This window comes from Marmota monax, unplaced genomic scaffold (assembly GCF_021218885.2).
Source record: "Marmota monax isolate L192 unplaced genomic scaffold, Marmota_monax_Labrador192_F-V1.1 WCK01_AAM20220418_F8-fsc00141, whole genome shotgun sequence".
Lineage (NCBI taxonomy): Eukaryota > Metazoa > Chordata > Mammalia > Rodentia > Sciuridae > Marmota > Marmota monax.
The window spans coordinates 4,149,613-4,166,601 of NW_026692981.1; the positions used below are offsets into that span (position 1 = coordinate 4,149,613).

The 16,989-nt window shown below is 46.7% G+C and overlaps 1 long non-coding RNA gene across 9 annotated transcripts in view; it reads right to left on the bottom strand.

The window, feature by feature from the left end:
• The window catches only part of LOC124097927 (uncharacterized), a 291,392-nt gene that overhangs the window by 46,083 nt on the left and 228,320 nt on the right, over positions 1–16,989 (bottom strand). Inside the window, exon 7 of one of the 9 annotated variants that reach the window (XR_009227518.1) lies at positions 2,004–11,506. The exons of the other annotated variants lie outside the window; for them this stretch is intronic. This is a non-coding gene — a long non-coding RNA (uncharacterized LOC124097927). Of the gene's footprint in view, positions 1–2,003; positions 11,507–16,989 lie in introns of those variants that run through there. 9 annotated transcript variants of the gene reach the window in all.

Genomic DNA, 16,989 nt, shown 5'->3' on the forward strand with positions numbered 1-16,989 from the left:
TGGTGAGTTCAAAGCCAGCCTCAGCAATGGTGAGGCACTAAGCAACTCAGTGAGACCCTGTCTCTAAATAAAATATAAAATAGGGCTGGGGGTGTGGCTCAGTGGGTGGGTGCCCCTGAGTTCTATCCCCCACCCCCTGCCAAAAAAAAAAAAAAAGAAGAATTGAGTAGATACAAAACTGTTTGTGACACAGGAGAGGTTGAAGGGTGTTCTTGTAAACTATGGCCACTAGTTTGCAAGGGCTGCTCTGTGAGAATCCCACAGACGGCGAATACGCGACAGTCGATAGTAACCCACCAACTCAGGGCTCCGGAGGTGGGACTTCTGAGAAGGTGTGGCAGGCAGGTTTGGTCTGAAAGTGCTACTGTCTTCTGATAGCTGTCCCCTAACTGCCGCTTTCCAGGACGGCCACGGGGCTGCACATACCCCTGATGTCCTTCTCAGGACGACAGTCAGACGGGAACAGGCTCACCCCTGAGGGCTCAGGGCAGCTGCCCCCTTTTCACTGGGGCCACAGCTCCAAATAGAGTCCCACTCTGGGGTTCTGGGGGGTGGGACTTCAACTCGGGCATCCCGGAGAGAAAGCGCTCAGGTCCCAACACACACCAGGAGGACAGAAGACACGCCCCCCCCCGCCCCGAAGCCCCCTCTGTGGCTCCCTCCAGGTCCCATTCCCTCCACGCCCGGGGATAACTGCTCTTCCGATTGCTATCCTGCACTTGGTGATTTTACCAACCACATTTGCACATTTTAAAAATCTTATAGAACCATTTAAAGCAATAAATTTCCTTCTAAGCAGAGCTTAGGCCACACCTCCTACACATTTTGATATATTGGCTACACATAATTTCATCATTTCAAAATGTACTCTGATTTCTCCTTTGATTTCTTCTTTGGCCTATGGGTTATAGGGAAGTGTGTGGTTTAATTTCCAGATGGGGGGTGTGTCTTGATGGCTTTGTGTTATTAACTTCTAACTTTGCCATTGTGAGAGAAAATCCTTTGTATGATTGTTGAGAGCCACAGCCAAAGGGGCCCCAGCAAACTTCCAGCTGCCAGCAAACTTCCAGCTGCTGGCTGATGATTGGCTCACAGCAGCCCCAGCAACATCTAGCTGATTGGCTCTTCTGCGGTGATGCTCATTGGGCTGTTTCCCTGCCCTTTCAGACCACGGAGCTGCTCATTGGGGGACTTTTTTGGCTCCACCCACATGACCCAGCCAATCGGCCTCAAGAGCAGGAGGATTGTGGGAGGTGGAGAGAAGCTGGTGGGGGAGAGAGAGGCTTATGGAAAGCCGGTGGTGGCAGTTGAGGCTCTGAGGGTTTTTCCTGAGAGGCTGTTTTGTTTGGCGTGTGTGGTTCTAAAAATAAAGTTAGTTTCTTTTGACAAGTGGCTCCTGATTGTGCCCAGCCAGACTGCGGCATATGATCTCAATCTTTTTTAAATTATGGAGACTTGTTTAATGGCTCAGCATATGGTCTTACATTTGGAATTAAAATAATAAAGTTAATAACAGCATAATTTAGCACAGGTACAGCCACTGTGGCTAAGTTGATTCAAAATATTATAGGATTACTTAAGCAAATAATAGCAAACTCAAAGTTTTTGTTTGTTTTGTTTTGTTTTTTAGGTGAAAGTCTGATTACCACTCATGGGAAAATGGACAAATAATTTATTTTTAGGAACACAAGGATTCTTTTTCACTCAGAGTGGTAACAAAAAGATGCTCAATGTTACAGTCATACCCTTTCTTTGGAAGACAATCCTACACAATTTCCAAACCAAATATTAATCGCTTACTTTATTTCTAGCAATTAAGAGAGTAGTAAGAGAGATTTTAAAAAGAGTTTAGGACTTACCCTGTAGCAAATTGAACTGAACAGCTATCTGACATTTCCTGGAGAAATGTCCAGAAAAGGGGATTGTCTAGCCCCAAGGTTTATATTAGAAAGACAATATATAGTAGATATTCAAACCATTTTTTCAGAGATTCCCAAGTATACCCTAGGAGAAACAAGCATATAAAACTACATTTGTGTTTCTAAAAAGATGGTAACCTAAAAATATATATATATATTAAAAAAAGTTCCAAATGAAAAAATACTCAGTTCTTACTGCCTTACTCACTTTAGGGAAACCATTTAGTTAAGCACATTTTCCTCCAAATCTATTTAAACCCTGAGATTCAGAAGTAAAACCTTATTTAGAGGACTTTCTAGTCAAGGATTTGACCTACATAAGTTATATAAATCAAAAGCCAGGCAGCATCCTCCAAGGCAGGGGCCAAAAGCGGTTTAAAATTGTTCAGCCTTGGGATAGATAAACATGAGCCAAAAGAAGTATAAATTTTCCTGAATACATTGTATCACACAGCTAAGCAGAGAAGACATTCAATGCCTAATTTTCAAACTTTTAAAGGGAATTTCCCGTGAGTACCCTGGAGCTGGGATGCCCTAATTCTGGCCTCATTCATGGCCACATTCATGTGCCAGCTGTGACCTTTTCAGATAAGACCCATGGATGCAACATCTGGGGGCTGCTGCCTTCTAACATGCTCTGAGTAACACCGTGTACACAGAGCTGTGGTCTGACCCGATTCCTGCTAGTGCAAACTTCCCACGGGCCAGCCCGTGTTAGGGAGAATTCTCCTTTGCAAAGACCCTTTTGGGCCACTCCCACTGAAATCCTGTCTTGGAGCCAGCAGACAGCCTTATGCACCAGGTCGCTAACTGTACATTTTTCAGGCATTACACCAGGTTTTTCTTATATAGTTCCCTATTAAAATGGTTTAGATTCCAACCCAAGCCTTGGGAAACAGAGCATCTAGGATCTTGAGCCCTTCTGCAGTGGGACCAGAGTGTTGCAATGACATCGTCTTATACTAGAAAGAAGCGAATCCTCACTCTAGGAACCAGGGGCAAAGCCTTTTGTTACCATGGATTGCAAAATATTCTTGGGACAATTTTGATTTTTATAAAATTACTTTGGGCCTTAGCCTGTGGGTACTTTCCTATCGTATCACCACCTTTATGGCTCATTCTTGTCAAAATGACAAAGGAGAATTGATTTCTTTTGGTGCGGTATCCTTACCAATGGAAACTGCTATGCACTGATTGATAAGTATTAGAGGAAGGAACTATCAATTCATTTGAAATAAACAAAGCAAAATCTCTACTTGTGACTAGCAATCCATAAAGACAGCACTGTTTTCATCAGTAAATTTCTGTAAAATTCATGAAGAAGCCCAAGTCAACATTCCCTCAACTTATTAATAAATTACAGCTTTATTAAAGCAATTCCCACTGACACAGCCCACATTAAAGGTCACACTCTGCAGGGTCATCTTAATGATAAGTAAAAGAAAAGCCAAAGTCAAATGGAAAACATCACTTAGAGTGACATGGTGATACAGTGGCAACTCAGAGGCTCTGCAGTCGGGAGGTCTAAATCCAAATTCCAGCTCAGCACTTGAAGACTTTATCAAAGCTGTCAAGAGGCTGTTTACTCATCTCCAAATCTGCAAAACGCGCCCCCTGGCCGAGTAATGGACTGCACTGGGTTCAAAGATGCATTTATCATATTTAAGAACACACTTCCAAGGCCTTCCCAGACTTTAACCAGGAGGACTTTCTAATCATGAGCCCACGGCACGGCTGCTAAGTGGAGCCACCAGAGCAGCCCTGTGGGGGGCACCCGGATGTGGACAGGAGGGACTGCTCTTCGGTTGCCTTTCTTGTAAATACTGACGGAGAAAGACAACGAGAGGACTGGAGATGAGGGAAAGGAAGGTCCCACTTTCAAGAAGACAAGAAAGAAAAACCAAAAGGGAGAGTCCCAACCCTCCAGGCCACCGCGGCTGTTGCTGTTGATCCTGGACCAGGTTCTTGGCAGCACGTTCAAAGGACGGTTTGTGACGGCTCCAGAGAAGCAGGCAGCAGTCCTGGCAGGCGGCACGGGGTCAGCAGGGACAGGGCAGAGCCTCTCCTCCTCTGGAGGGCGAGCAGCTGGGCACACCAGGGAAATACAGTGGCCAGCACATGTTTGGACGTGAGTGGGGAATGTGACAAGGGCTCTCATGACAACTTAAAGGACAAGATTTTAAAACTCAGGAGGACGCCAGTCCAGTGGCGAGAGGGCCAACCAGCCCTGCTGTGGGCCTCCAGTGGCGGGCGGTGTAGGGAAGGTCCCTAGGTGGGGCCTTGTCCTGGGTCCCTCTGTGTCACCTTTTTATTTTTTAACCAAGGACCTGGATGAAGCCTGAGGAATATCTGTCTTATATTCATACGAACAAATAAAATCCAATATCTGTGTGGTGCTTTCTCCTCTCCCTTCTGTCCCCACTGTCTCTACATCCAGTGTCCCTGACCCTCACAGCTATTCCAAAGGGAGTCAGGACGTCCACGCTTCCATTTTGGAAGAGAGGAAACCGAGACTCAGGGCAGTTAAAGGACTCGTTTGGTGTAACAAAGCCAGAAAATCGCAGAGCTGGAATTTATCCTCAAGTCTCAAGTCTCAACTGTACGTTTTTGACCAAAATCTGAGACAGGCAACAACTAGAGATACAAGATTCAAAAAAAAAAAAATCTTGACAAGCAGAAGGGAGAAGCAGGATCTGAGAATCGACTTGGGGCAGAGCACTGGGGTGGGCCCGTTCACACGGAGGTCCTGGAACATACCGCCCGACTTCCAGGATGGCGAGCTAGCTCATCCCACCAACCTGCGTTTTGTAATCTAGAACAAAAAGGGCTGTAGTTCTCCCTTCTCTCTGTAGGTCACAACCCACTGGGGAAAGAGATGTATCCAGCAGATGTGATATTTAAGATCCTTTCAACCCTGGGGTTCAGTATTCAGTGTAAGGTATATGATGGCTAAATAAACATATTTTAAAGTGAACGCTAACAGCTCAATCATATGATCACTACGACACCACACAGGAAAATAGATCACAGAGCCTAAATCCCAGAATTCCAAGTTTATGGAGTAGTTATTCAAAAAAAAAAAAAAAAAAGTTCACGATAGCCATGTATACACCACACACACGATCTTAGCAGAGACTCCCCGACCACAGGGGTCGCATCTGTACAAGGTATTCAACACTACTTGGGATACAATCTGGAAAACCCAAGGGACCTTCTGGACACCAGGAAGCAGAAATGGTGGCAACCATTCCCAGGCCTTCAACTCTGGGGCTAAAGACCTCTCTCTCTGCTCTTCACCCTCTCCGTGAAGTTCTGCCAAGCAGCATCTTTGGAGTCTGTGCAGAAGGAGATGCCTGGAGGTCGCTTGTGTCCAGAACTTGTGAATTTTCCTAAGGGACCTGTTCTCCCTTCTCATTTTGACCAAGTGCCACAGGGCATGGATTTCCAAAGGTAGGAGAAACTCCATCCAGCCAACCAAATGGAGGGGTAGGGCAGCCTACCAAAACGGCATCAGAAAATAGGCAAGATTCTCCAAATAGCGCAGGAAATCCATATTTAAGCATATGCTCCATTTCCTATGCCAATAGCTTCTAAACTTGTAAACCTGCGCCTGCCCTCTGGCACCCAAACAGAATACGCTCGCTCGCTTCTACTTTCGTACCAAAGTTCCTTCTAACTAATTCACAGCTACTAAACTTTTGCCTCCTAATATCCTCAGAACTTTGAAACCCACTTTACATGATACCATCTTCTGCTGTTCTCATCTTGAAATGTCTCCTCATCTTCTATTTCTGACTCTTCCCACGAATTTCCTTGTTCCCAGCTTCCTGTGATCAACACCCAGGGCGAAACTCATTAAGTAAACAGGCTGCCCCAGAGGGGGCGGAGGGAGGAACCCACTAAAACCCACACCACCAAACCCGCTGCTCCTGGTGTTTTTCCAGGAGGTGGAGGCTAACAGCTTACTCCGGAGCAGTTCAAATACCTCCTGCTGGGACCTCGGCAGCCTCTCCTGCCATATGCACCCTGGTCACCAGCCAGTGCCTCTGAATGCCAGCGAGAATCTGCAGATTAATGCCACTCCTCCCAGCCTCAGACCTGCCACGGCTTTACTCCTTTTAACGTTATACGAACGCATTTCAGGCCCCCAGTTTACGGTCTGTGCTGATTTTCCTGATGGCTGCCTTACGCCCACCAAGACGACAAAGCCTCCAGACAGCAACCCCAAGGGCGATGTAAGGAGAGTTTTCTGATTATGTCATCCAACAGGAAGCCTCACAGAGACTCTGGGATTAATGTGTTTTCCACTGGAGCTGGAGGCAGGCCGGAGGGAGTCACTGGAACAGGGAGAGGGAGGGAAAACTGTCGGTGGAGGTGGCCTCTGTCACAGGACAGTTACAGGGGCCACTCACAGGTACCCGCGTCCTCAGGCCTCCGAGCGAGCAGATTCTGTCTGCGGCAGCGAGCAAGCTGTCTGAGCGCACCCCACCCAGAGCAGCTCTAAGCCATGGCAACATTCTTGCTCCAGATGGCATGGAAAATAATTTATAAATGACAAAAGTTCAAGGAGTGTGTGCCAGCTGTTCAGCCCCAGTTCTCTGGCCACCCACTTCATAGAACTGAGAGCTTTCAATCAACTCCCGGCTCTCGGAGGGCCTTCAAACGGCCCAGAACATGTGTACAATATGTTCTCAGAGAGAAGCTGGCCAAATAGGAAAGATTAGAAAATCAAGAGACATAAAAATAGAAAATAGAAATATACACTTGTTTTGTCCCAGATCGTGATCCCCAGCAGGGATGAGGAGCCAAGGACCTGGCATTTCTGAAGCCACACCATGAGACCTCCTCGTAGCCTCCCAGCTTCCTTTACACGCAATGAGAAGTTTCTAGAAGCCCAGCGATGCCATTTCAGTGACGGGCCATCAGCATTTTGCTCTCTTCCTTCATTTGCTCCTCCACACCCTTATGTTCAGAAAGTATCCGGGCTCGGTTCACCGAGGGCCAACTGCCACTTGGGAACCTAGCACCCTCCCCACCATTTTACATTTCCGTTTTGAACACCTGAGCAAAACAAAACTTTAAAAGACCAACCTCCTGCGAAAAGAAAGCCTTTCCTCCCCTTTCTTCAGGAAGAGTGACGCAGGGGCTATTTGAGTCCTGGGAAACCACTGGACACAGAGGTGAACAGAGATGATTGTACCGACTACACCCTCTAAGCTATTTAAAAATCTAACTGGCCGAGGCAGCAAACGCAGCCTAAGCAACTTGCCACTTTCAGAAGAGCCAATCTCAAGCACGGCAACCACAGTCTCTTAGGTTGTAATTTAAGCAGAGAGAACTTAGGCTCGCCAGTGTGGTGAAGTCCATCTGCAGGACTGACGCTGGCAGGCACTCTTGATTGACTACAGAAGCTTGCTAAGTCTCAGCCCAAGAGAGCTCTGGGGGTGGGGGATAGACTGTGAAGGATGATAAACAGGAGGCTGAGATTCTATCACTGGAGGCACCAACCCACCCACTCACTGCCGCTTTAGGCTTTTCCATAAATAGACCTCTTAAAGGAAGGCTCATGGGAGGACTCCGAGGTGATGTGGTTGTGACATACATGGGGGTCTGCTTAAAAAAAAAAAGAGCTTCATAATAAAACTTATACATATAGCACGCCATTTTAAGTGAAGATATTTATAATTGCAAAAGATGTTGAAGAACAGTCAGAGCCAGCCGAATCAAAATAACAAAATGGTTCACCAAATTCATTTTTAATCTCACAGGCGCGCTTGGTGGTGGCCTGTTCTTTTAATACCATGGAGCTCATTGTTCAGTTTGTACACTGTCTTTTATATAGTGTTCATCAGTAAATGAGAAACATAAGAGTTGGGAGAGAAAATGGATCAAAGACGGTATGCTTCCAGAGAAGCAATCCAGAGGAACACGGAAACCAATCATCTTCCTTACTTTTTAAAACACATATATTTTCTGTGTTTCCTAGCTGGTACTACCGATAACAAATCAGCAATGCAGAGTAGAGGTTTTCTTAACAAGTAAAGGCATTTGGACACCAACCCAGCGCTGGGTAGCAGATAGAGAGATCTGGCAAGCATTAAAATTATGCTGAAGATACTATGAGGATTAAATTTCATACCAAAGAAATTGTATTCACTGTGCAAAATATCTCCAGTTAAACAGATTATTCAAAACTTGGGACTGAATACATTCAATCAAGCTGTCAAAAAACAAGGCTCCATTGTCTCCTTTCTTTGCCTTGAGGAACTTGGACAGACAGCAACCAGACAGGGCTCAGCTCCCCGGCCCGCAAGGGTGAATTTCTAGAGGACAGTCTCCTGTCTGCAGAGTGAACTTTAAACAAGTCGTTCTGTAACTTAAGACTCCCTGTGTTCGATTTTATACTAAATTAGTCTGAGTTTGAGGCTGCTTCTCACCCAATTAATCCATCAAACGTACAACCCATCAAAACCAGCACCACCGTCGGTGTATTTAACAAAATGATAATTATTTAGAACACAGAGTTGGAAACAAGGTAAAATTACAGTGGTCTTCGCTGTTAGGTGTTCTATGGCGCATGACGTAAGCAGCAGCCCTCCCAGAGTTCCCCAGCACACTCCGTACCCCAGATCCTGTTCCAGCTATGAGGTCTGGCGGGTGATACCGGATTCACAATGTTTTCACCCAAATAAACAGAGGATCAAAAGCAAACCATTAAAACGACCTAGAGCACTGCTGTCCCGCAGGACTTTTTGCAGTGATAGAAGTGCTCCATACCAGCCTCTCCACCCTGGCTGCCCAGCAACCATGTCACCAAACATCTCAACTGAGGCTACCGCAATCGAGGAACTGAAGGTTCAGTCTACTGTGATTCCGTTTCCTTAAGGACCATCATACTGGAAACCAGGGCTCTCAGAGTCTAAATTGGTAGGAATAAAAAGTGACCATTCAGGTTGGGGGTGGAACAGTAGTAGAGAGCTCTTGTCAGCTGCGCACAAGGCCATGGTGTGATCCCCAGGGCAAATAAAAAAAAAATTTTTTAAGGAAAAAAAAAATGACCATTGAACCCTGGCTCAAAATGATGTTAAGATCCTGAAAAAAAAAATTGAAACTAGAATTACGATCTATCTTTAGAACAAGGTAAAAGATCTAAAGGTCGGCATTTTGAAATTTTGCTCAATTGATTTTCCGTAAACTAGACCATTTTGCACACCATATTAGGATGTAAAAACAGGCAAGGAATTGTGTTAAAAACGGGAATCAGGCCACCCCATGAGTATTCAAGAAGGTAAAGTACAACTGAAAAAAATACTCATTTTTCTCTGTGGGTACTACTGGTCCTTGACTTTAAGAATGGAAAGCTGACAGCTCATGCCTCCGTCTAGCACTTCACAATCTGCATGCTCATACCTTGACAGACACAACAAGGAGCTGATCTTGTCAGGTGTAAACAGTGTTTTCACACTTCCTATAGAAGTGCGCCTTCGTTATTATTCAACATTTAATTAAGTCAAAACACCAGCAAAGATCTGGCTGTGAGTTTCAGCACCCGCTCTACGTGACCCAAGTGACAGAGACAGAGGTGGATCCCAACCCTGTAAATGGTATTCCAATCCGACACCTGGCATCGGCAGGAACGATCACAGTGCCAGCAGCCCAAGATCAGTGGTCACCGGGACACATTGGTCAGGCTCCACAACCCTCCTCTGCAGGCCAGTGGGGAAGCCACATCTCAGTCAGCCTCAGCTGGCTTTTCTGAAAAATGGGGATAACAGTACGACTCAACACTCAGTCAGCCCGGGGCAGAACGCCCTGCGTGCAGAAAGCAAACAGTAGGTGTACGCTCTACTAACCTCAGTAGCTTGATGAGATTATCTTTGTCCATTTCAAATTACAAGATCTCTGATGCAACCCCCATCCAATTTCAACTCATTCTTGGCTCTGAATGAACAGGGAAAATCTTATTATCCAGTTTTGTTTTGTTTTTTTTAACCACACAGGACAGGTGAGGCTCAGATGCATCCTGTCCAGATACTCAGGATGATGTCATCTTCAATAGAGAGAAGGAAACAGCCACTTTACCCCAGCAGTCTTCCAATTCTTATAAACATGCTCAGATGTTACCAGACACTCGTTTTCTTCTGCAAGAGAGATTAATGAGGCAAGAAGTGCCCATGAAGTCAAGATTCTAAAACATGATAAGCTAAGGGGACTTCAGAGGCCACGTAGTCTATTCCCTTGGTTTTGTTTCTTGGAACCTGGGCTCTAGAGGGTGAAAAATGGACGTTAGTAGTTACTTAGAGGTCAGTAGTTGTGTGATCCTCGTATCGGTTTACTGGAGCCTTTTTAAGTGACCATAGCAACAATTACAGCGAATTATAATGTGTATGTCAAAATGCATATCGAGCATTGACCGTTATTATTAAGGGCATACGGGTTTTACTTAAGACATAAATGGCCCAAGTCAATGGTGTGAATAAACACAATGGTTTTAAAAACATTGTTTTTTTAAAAAAGCACAAAAGATAAATGTATTAGTCTGTTGGATATTAAAGACAAGTTCAATGCTTAGAATTTTATTGCTTTAGTTTCTCAGCAACTTATGTAGAAATTGCACTCATATCCTTCTCCTTTTCAGTAAGAACCTAAAACTACATTTGCACTTGCCCTAAATGGGGTGGGGGGTGGTCCCAGTGTTCACTCTGGAATCAAGACGGACAACTAAGTGCCATTTGTACAGGGCAGCCTGGACTCCCTCGACCTCCCAGCCTGTCCCGCAGTGGCCGGACGGCACGGAGCATTTCTCAGCAGCACAGCAATATGCACGCCATGGTGGACCAGCAATGAGGGCAACGGCCGGAGAGTCTGGAGGTGGGCGGGAGGAGAGGTCACGGAGACATGGAGGCGATTTGGGTCTACATGGTGGGCTGGCTCGATGTGTAGTTCCACTGTTTTAACACACTGGTCTTGAATGGGAGAGAATGGAAGAGTAACCAAGTGCTTGTTCTGTCTACTAAATGGTAGAAAGAATGGCTTAGGGGGTGCAGGTCTCCTTGGGGTTACAGGGACACAACAAGTGACCAGGAGAAACAGGTGAGGGACCCCAGTGGCCAGGAGGAGACGGAATCTGTGCTCACTCAAAGCAGAATAAAGAGGCCTGAATCAGGGGTGTAAATGCAGATCGAGGTCCTGCTGTAGGCTGAAGCAGGAGCAGGTTCTGGGAGCCCAGGTGACGGACACCAAGGTCAAGAACAGGGCGCCATAAAGAATCATCCCAGGAAAACCTACCAGATCCAACCAAAGGAAAATTTAACTCTGTGGCATTGCTAGATCTGTCCCCGCAGTCGTGACTCCTGGGTTTGCAACCAAAGCCTATCGAGGCAGCTTCTCCTCTCCCACGAGGCCGCCTAGTTGATGCTGGGCAGAGTCTTCTCCAGCTGTTTCCTGGTGCAGCTGCTGGGGATTCTGAATGGCTTAAGGGCCGGCGCCTCTGTGTGAAGGCTGAGTGTCCACTCAGAGGCCTGGAAAGGTCTGTCGTGCTCTCAGTCATCCTGGGGCACGGGCCTTGCTTTTGTAGAGCTTATGTCCTAGGACACAAGTAGGACAGGACACGTAAGAAATTGGCCAAAGAAGTGAAAGATAATGTCAAAGAGATTAAAGAGGCGAAAACATAAAAGTGACGTGCTGACAGTGACAGGCAGGGCCGGGCAGGGCTGGGCAGGACCAGGCAGAGCCAGGCAGGGCCAGGTGACTTTGGACAGCATGACCAGGGAAGGGAAACCTGCACCCACAGCAAAAAGGAGCCTCCGGTGTTTCTTTAGAGCAAAACAAATGTTGTTCGAAGAAATCAAAGGGGAGTGGAATGAGCTGAGCCTCTGCTTTGTGCCAGGGACCATGCCTACCACCTGGCACTCATTAGGCCCCTGGCCCTCAGCACGGGTCTTGGGCTCCCTGTGACTGCTCACACTTGGACAGATGAGAAGAAAGCCAGGTGCACGCAGGTGAAGCCAGCTGCCCAAGGTGGAGACAGAACGGTCACCTCCAAGTCTGTCCAGGGAGGGGTGGACAAGCAGCCTGGAAGGAGGTTTGGTGAAGGCAGCAGCAGCCTGCGTGGGGGTGTTGGTGACCAGAACCCCAGGAAGACAGAGTCAGGTGCTGAGGAAAGGCCTCAGAGCCGGCGGGCAGGCAGGACTCGCAGGTGAGACAGCGGCTTCACCCTGAGCCTTGGGAGAGAGCTGCGGACGCTCAGAGGAACACGGGGCTCAGAGGCTTTGGACAAAGACCGTGGAGTGCCTTCAATGTGTCAGCTGACTAGGGCAGGGTGGCTCGGAACAGCTGGACACTGACATCCTGACAGGTGGGTGGAAATATGAGCTTCAGAGGAAAGGGGAGGAATTACCCGGACCCGGGCAGCTCAGAGCGTCTCTGGGCCGTCCCACAAAGAGTGTGGCATCCACGTTGGCTCCAAGAGCCCGTCCATCTCTCTCTAACCTCAAGCCACATGGAGCCACCCCCCAACGTGACTCACCCCAGAAACACACAGAAACACACACACACACACACACACACCCATGATGAATTTAATTTTAAGTAATGGCCCTATTACACAGACATGCAGAATGACATTTTGTTTGGATTCAAACGCATAGTGTTAAAATGCTGTGAAGTCACGTGGGCTTTGATTTTTTTAATGTTATTCAATTGATGTCATTAAGAGAGCAGAATTAGTCTTGTAATCATTCCCTTATGAGTTTGGCTGTCTGTCTTTAAAAAAACAGAAAGAGCACTCATTTCTGTCCCAAGCCATCTTATTTAGGGGGAAATTAGTTGAGATAAAGACCTCAAAAATCACGTCTCAACGTTCACATGGGAAGAGGGAGAAAATGCACGTCAATAATGACTGCTGTCCCTCACCAAGCCGACCTCTCATCCTGAGCTCGGAATCTGGTGGCCACACCAGAGAGGGCCAATCCTTCCCCCCCTGCTTGGGCCTTCGCCTGGCCTACCACCCCAGCACTCTGCTAGCATGCAAACGTGCGACTGCTGTTTTGTGCAAATAACACTGCGAATTTCTGAAATCAGTATCCACCACAGCCACAACACAGGGACACAGTTGTGAAAAAGACCCAAACGCAAAAGAAACCAAGAAGACGCTCAAGACATCATTTTCCCCTTTCTATCTTGTGACTTTAGCCATTGAATCCTCTTTGTGAGCTGCGAAGGAGTCCAGTTTTCCTAATAAGCCGACCTTCATTTAACTCCACAAGGGAAACCCGCAGAAAGTCAGCCTGTCAGGGGACCGTGGTGTTGTGGACGCTGCTTGTTGGCAAAGGAAGTGGACCAGGAATCACATAACCTGGCTCACGGTGAACCTCTCCCCTTTCTAACTCTGTCACCCTGAGGGCTCATCTCACCTCACCCAGAAGGACTCTCTTATTTATAGTGTGTTGTGGAACCTGATATTACCTTTAAGTATTTATCTGGTGTTTTGTACCAGAATCAATCCGTGAGCGAGGAGTATTACTACATTCACACCTATTCAGTCCTGTTAAGTTCTATAATGACTTTAGAGCCATTTTATGAATGTCTGTATCATCTGCATCTTTTATGGGTTCCCAGGGCTGAAAAGAACACCTATGTGTTCGTCAGCTTTCTGTTGCTATCAATGAAATACCTGAGAAAATCAATTTATAAAGACAAAATGTTGACTTTGGCTTAGAGTTTTGTTCCAGCCCAGGATTCATTGGCCCCACTGCTTTGGGACATGACAGGGCAGGAGAAGGTGGCAGAAGAAAGCCACTGACCTCGTGGCCCAGAAGCAAAAGACCATGTGGAAGGGCCTGGAGCCCCATGACGTCCTTCAAGTGTATCAACGCAATGACCAAAGACCTCCTGCCAGCCTCGCCATGCCTAGAACACGCAGCCTTAGGGACGCTGACCACCCACACGCCAGCAGTGTTCTCTCCCCATGGGGAATAATTTGTGCTTTAATAAGGTACATAGAAGATGATGAGCTAAATGGAGAGCAGTGAAGCTACTGTTTTAAAAAGTGACTTTTAATTTACAGACGAGTATCACCCGTGTGAAAATTCAATTGTAGTTTGAAGAACCTAACATGTGTATTTATTTCAAAATTCATATGGAAAAGCCAAGGGCAGACACCTAAGTCCACCTTGAAAAAGAAGAAAAATAAGCAGGACCTACTGTACCAGATGTTGCATTGGAATAACAAGCTTTATTAACAAGACAGCTGAACTCCAGTTAAAAAAAAAAAAAAAGATCAGAGGTTCAAAGTGTCCCCCCATGAACTTGAAGAAAAAAATCACCCTAGGAGAAAACAAAACTAGGTTCCCGCCAACCACCCGAAACACAGGAACTTAATGCAATGGGTGAAAGACCTAAATGTAAAAAATACGATGATAAAGTCTACATAAAAAAGGCAATTTTTATAAAAGATAGAGAAAAATTTATTTTGCAAAGCTCCCAAAGTAAAATATTAATGAAATGAATTACATCCAAATTTAAGAGTTCTGTTTAATAATAATAATAATAATAATAATAATAATAATAATAATAATAATAATATAATGGACAAAGTTAATAGAAAAGTGACGGGAGTGGGTGAGTCTGTGGTTGAAGTACAAAAGCTTCCAGTGGAAAATTGTACAGTGAATTTAAGGAAAATTTGCATAAGGAAAAAAAATCCCTAAAATAAGCATATGAAGAGATAATAAAATTCATCAATAATCCGATGAGAGGAAAATAAACCAAAAAGATGTTTTACAAGCAGTTGACAGAAGTAGGAACACCAGAAACCTTACAATGCCGAGTACTGGTGGGAAGGTGGGTATCTACCCCCCATGCTGCTGCTGGGGCCTGGGTAAATCATCGGCGAAGCCTCGAGGAAGTTACTTGCATACAGCATCTGAGCTGCATCCACACGCACCACGGCCCAGTGAATCGACTATTAGTCCAGATCCCAAATTAAATCCCCCCCTGGTGCTTTCTAGTCAGGGATGTGTGCGGGTGAGACAGAGACAATGCTGATGCCCAGCCCTGGGGGAAGCATGGGAGTAAAACGTGACTCGGGCACACTGTAACATCCTGGAGCGTGTGGATCCCATGAACTTGATGTACCCACAGCAATTCTGTGCACTTGGAAACACGGCAGAGGGGAGGAAATACTAAGAAAGAAAATGGGATATAAAACTCATATAAATTAAAATGCCATCACTGTAAATTTAAAGTAGGGTGCTGTGTACATTTCAGAACATGCCCACTGACCAGGGCAAGCACTTTGAATGGTCGGCTCTTGAATAAATAGAAAGAAGGGGAGTGTGTGCCTGCCAGTCCGCACGGGTGCCCACATGTGCAACCAGCAGGCCCCTGTGAAAGCAGGCACGGATGTATGTGTGTACATATGCATCAAATAAAAGCCTCCCGACGTACCACACTGTCATTTACATGGAAGGTACTCTTTTGATACTTACCTTTTCTTTCTTTCTTTTGGTACTGGGGATTGAACCCAGCAGAGCATGACCACTGGGCCACGCTCCCAGCTCTTTATTTTTTGAGACAGGGTCAAGTTGCTTAGGTCCTCACTAAGTTGCTGAGGCTGACTTTCAACCTCTCCTCCTGCCTCAGCCTCCTGAGCCACTGGGATGACAGGCGTGGGCCACCCCATCCAGCTACTATTTCTTATTTTTGATGCTGATCTCTGGCCTCTAAATCGACTTCATGACCTGCCAACGGGTCACAACTTTCCACTTTAAAGCCCTGATGCAGACAATCAACAGGGGTGCTGGCGAGGTGCTGGAGAGATCCTGGCGCACTCACGGGAGCGCCCCACACTCCCTGGAGCCTGGAATCCTCAAGGACACTGCAAGCACCAGCAGCAGAGCTGAGAGGAGGCCTTTCTCAGGCAGCCTTCTCCAGGGATTCCTGTCCCTGGAGTTGCAGGGGGCTGGGACTGCTCCGTCACGTGACGCTGACCTAACAGGCACTTCCGGAGGGTGAACTTTTCACCCCTACTTCAGCCCTGCCTTGTGGGACTGAGGCCAAAACTAGGGCAGGAAACAATAGGCCAGTTGCTAAGGCACAAAGGGATATTTTAAAACATAGAGGGACACTTTAAAGCATTCCTTAAACACACTAAAATGAGACATAGAACCATGAAAATAGGATCCTTCTCTTAGAATTGGAAAGTTTGCCAATAGGGTTGCAGTACTAAGATCCTAAATAATCAAGTGGAAAAGCCCAGGACAGGAGTGGGTCACACAGGCGCAGAGAGAGCAGGAAGCTGTCCGAGGAGGGGGAGACGCCAGGCAGGAGATCAGAAGAGTCCACAGGCTGCTCCCAGCCCTCGGTTCAATAAACAGAAATTAAAAGGACACAAGAATGTCTCCCCCAAAGCAAGTGACTGTCAGCTTCTGGGGACAGCTCCAGGTCCTCCTTCTAGGAGAAGGTCTGCCCAGAAACACATTTTGGGGACCAGTACTGCAAACATCCATTTTTAAGTGGTCTGATGGACGTGGAGACTGCTGAGCTAAACAGGGCTAGACACTCCTGGGGGAAATGAGGCTTGGGACGAGCTGGTACTGGACATGGGCTCTCCCTCCACAGCTGTGCCCACGTGCAGAGGTGAGGAGGCACGCGGCCCCGGTTGTCACCCCGTCTACAGCCACCATCAGCAGAGGAGAGGAAGTGGCATGCTAAGCCCCATCCCAGCTGCCTGGAGGGCTACCATTGTGGAGGGATCCCCGAGAGCCAACCATCAGAGCTTGGGTGTGAAGGGGATCCACAGAGGATTAAGTGAGGTGCTATTTAGAACAAAACAATACAAAAGGCTATAAATAACTATCTTCCATAGAATCCCCAAAGTGACCTGAAGAAAAAAGATAATCCACATATGGAAAAGACTGGCTCTGGGTCGGTAAGGTAGGAAAAGGTAGAGAAGTAAATACCTGGCCGTGCAGGAAAGATGGGAAGGGAGTGAAGCCAGCCACAGGAAGGAGGGCAGGCGCAGAGGAGCCGGGCTGGGGGTTTAATTCATTTGCCAGTTTCTGGTCCT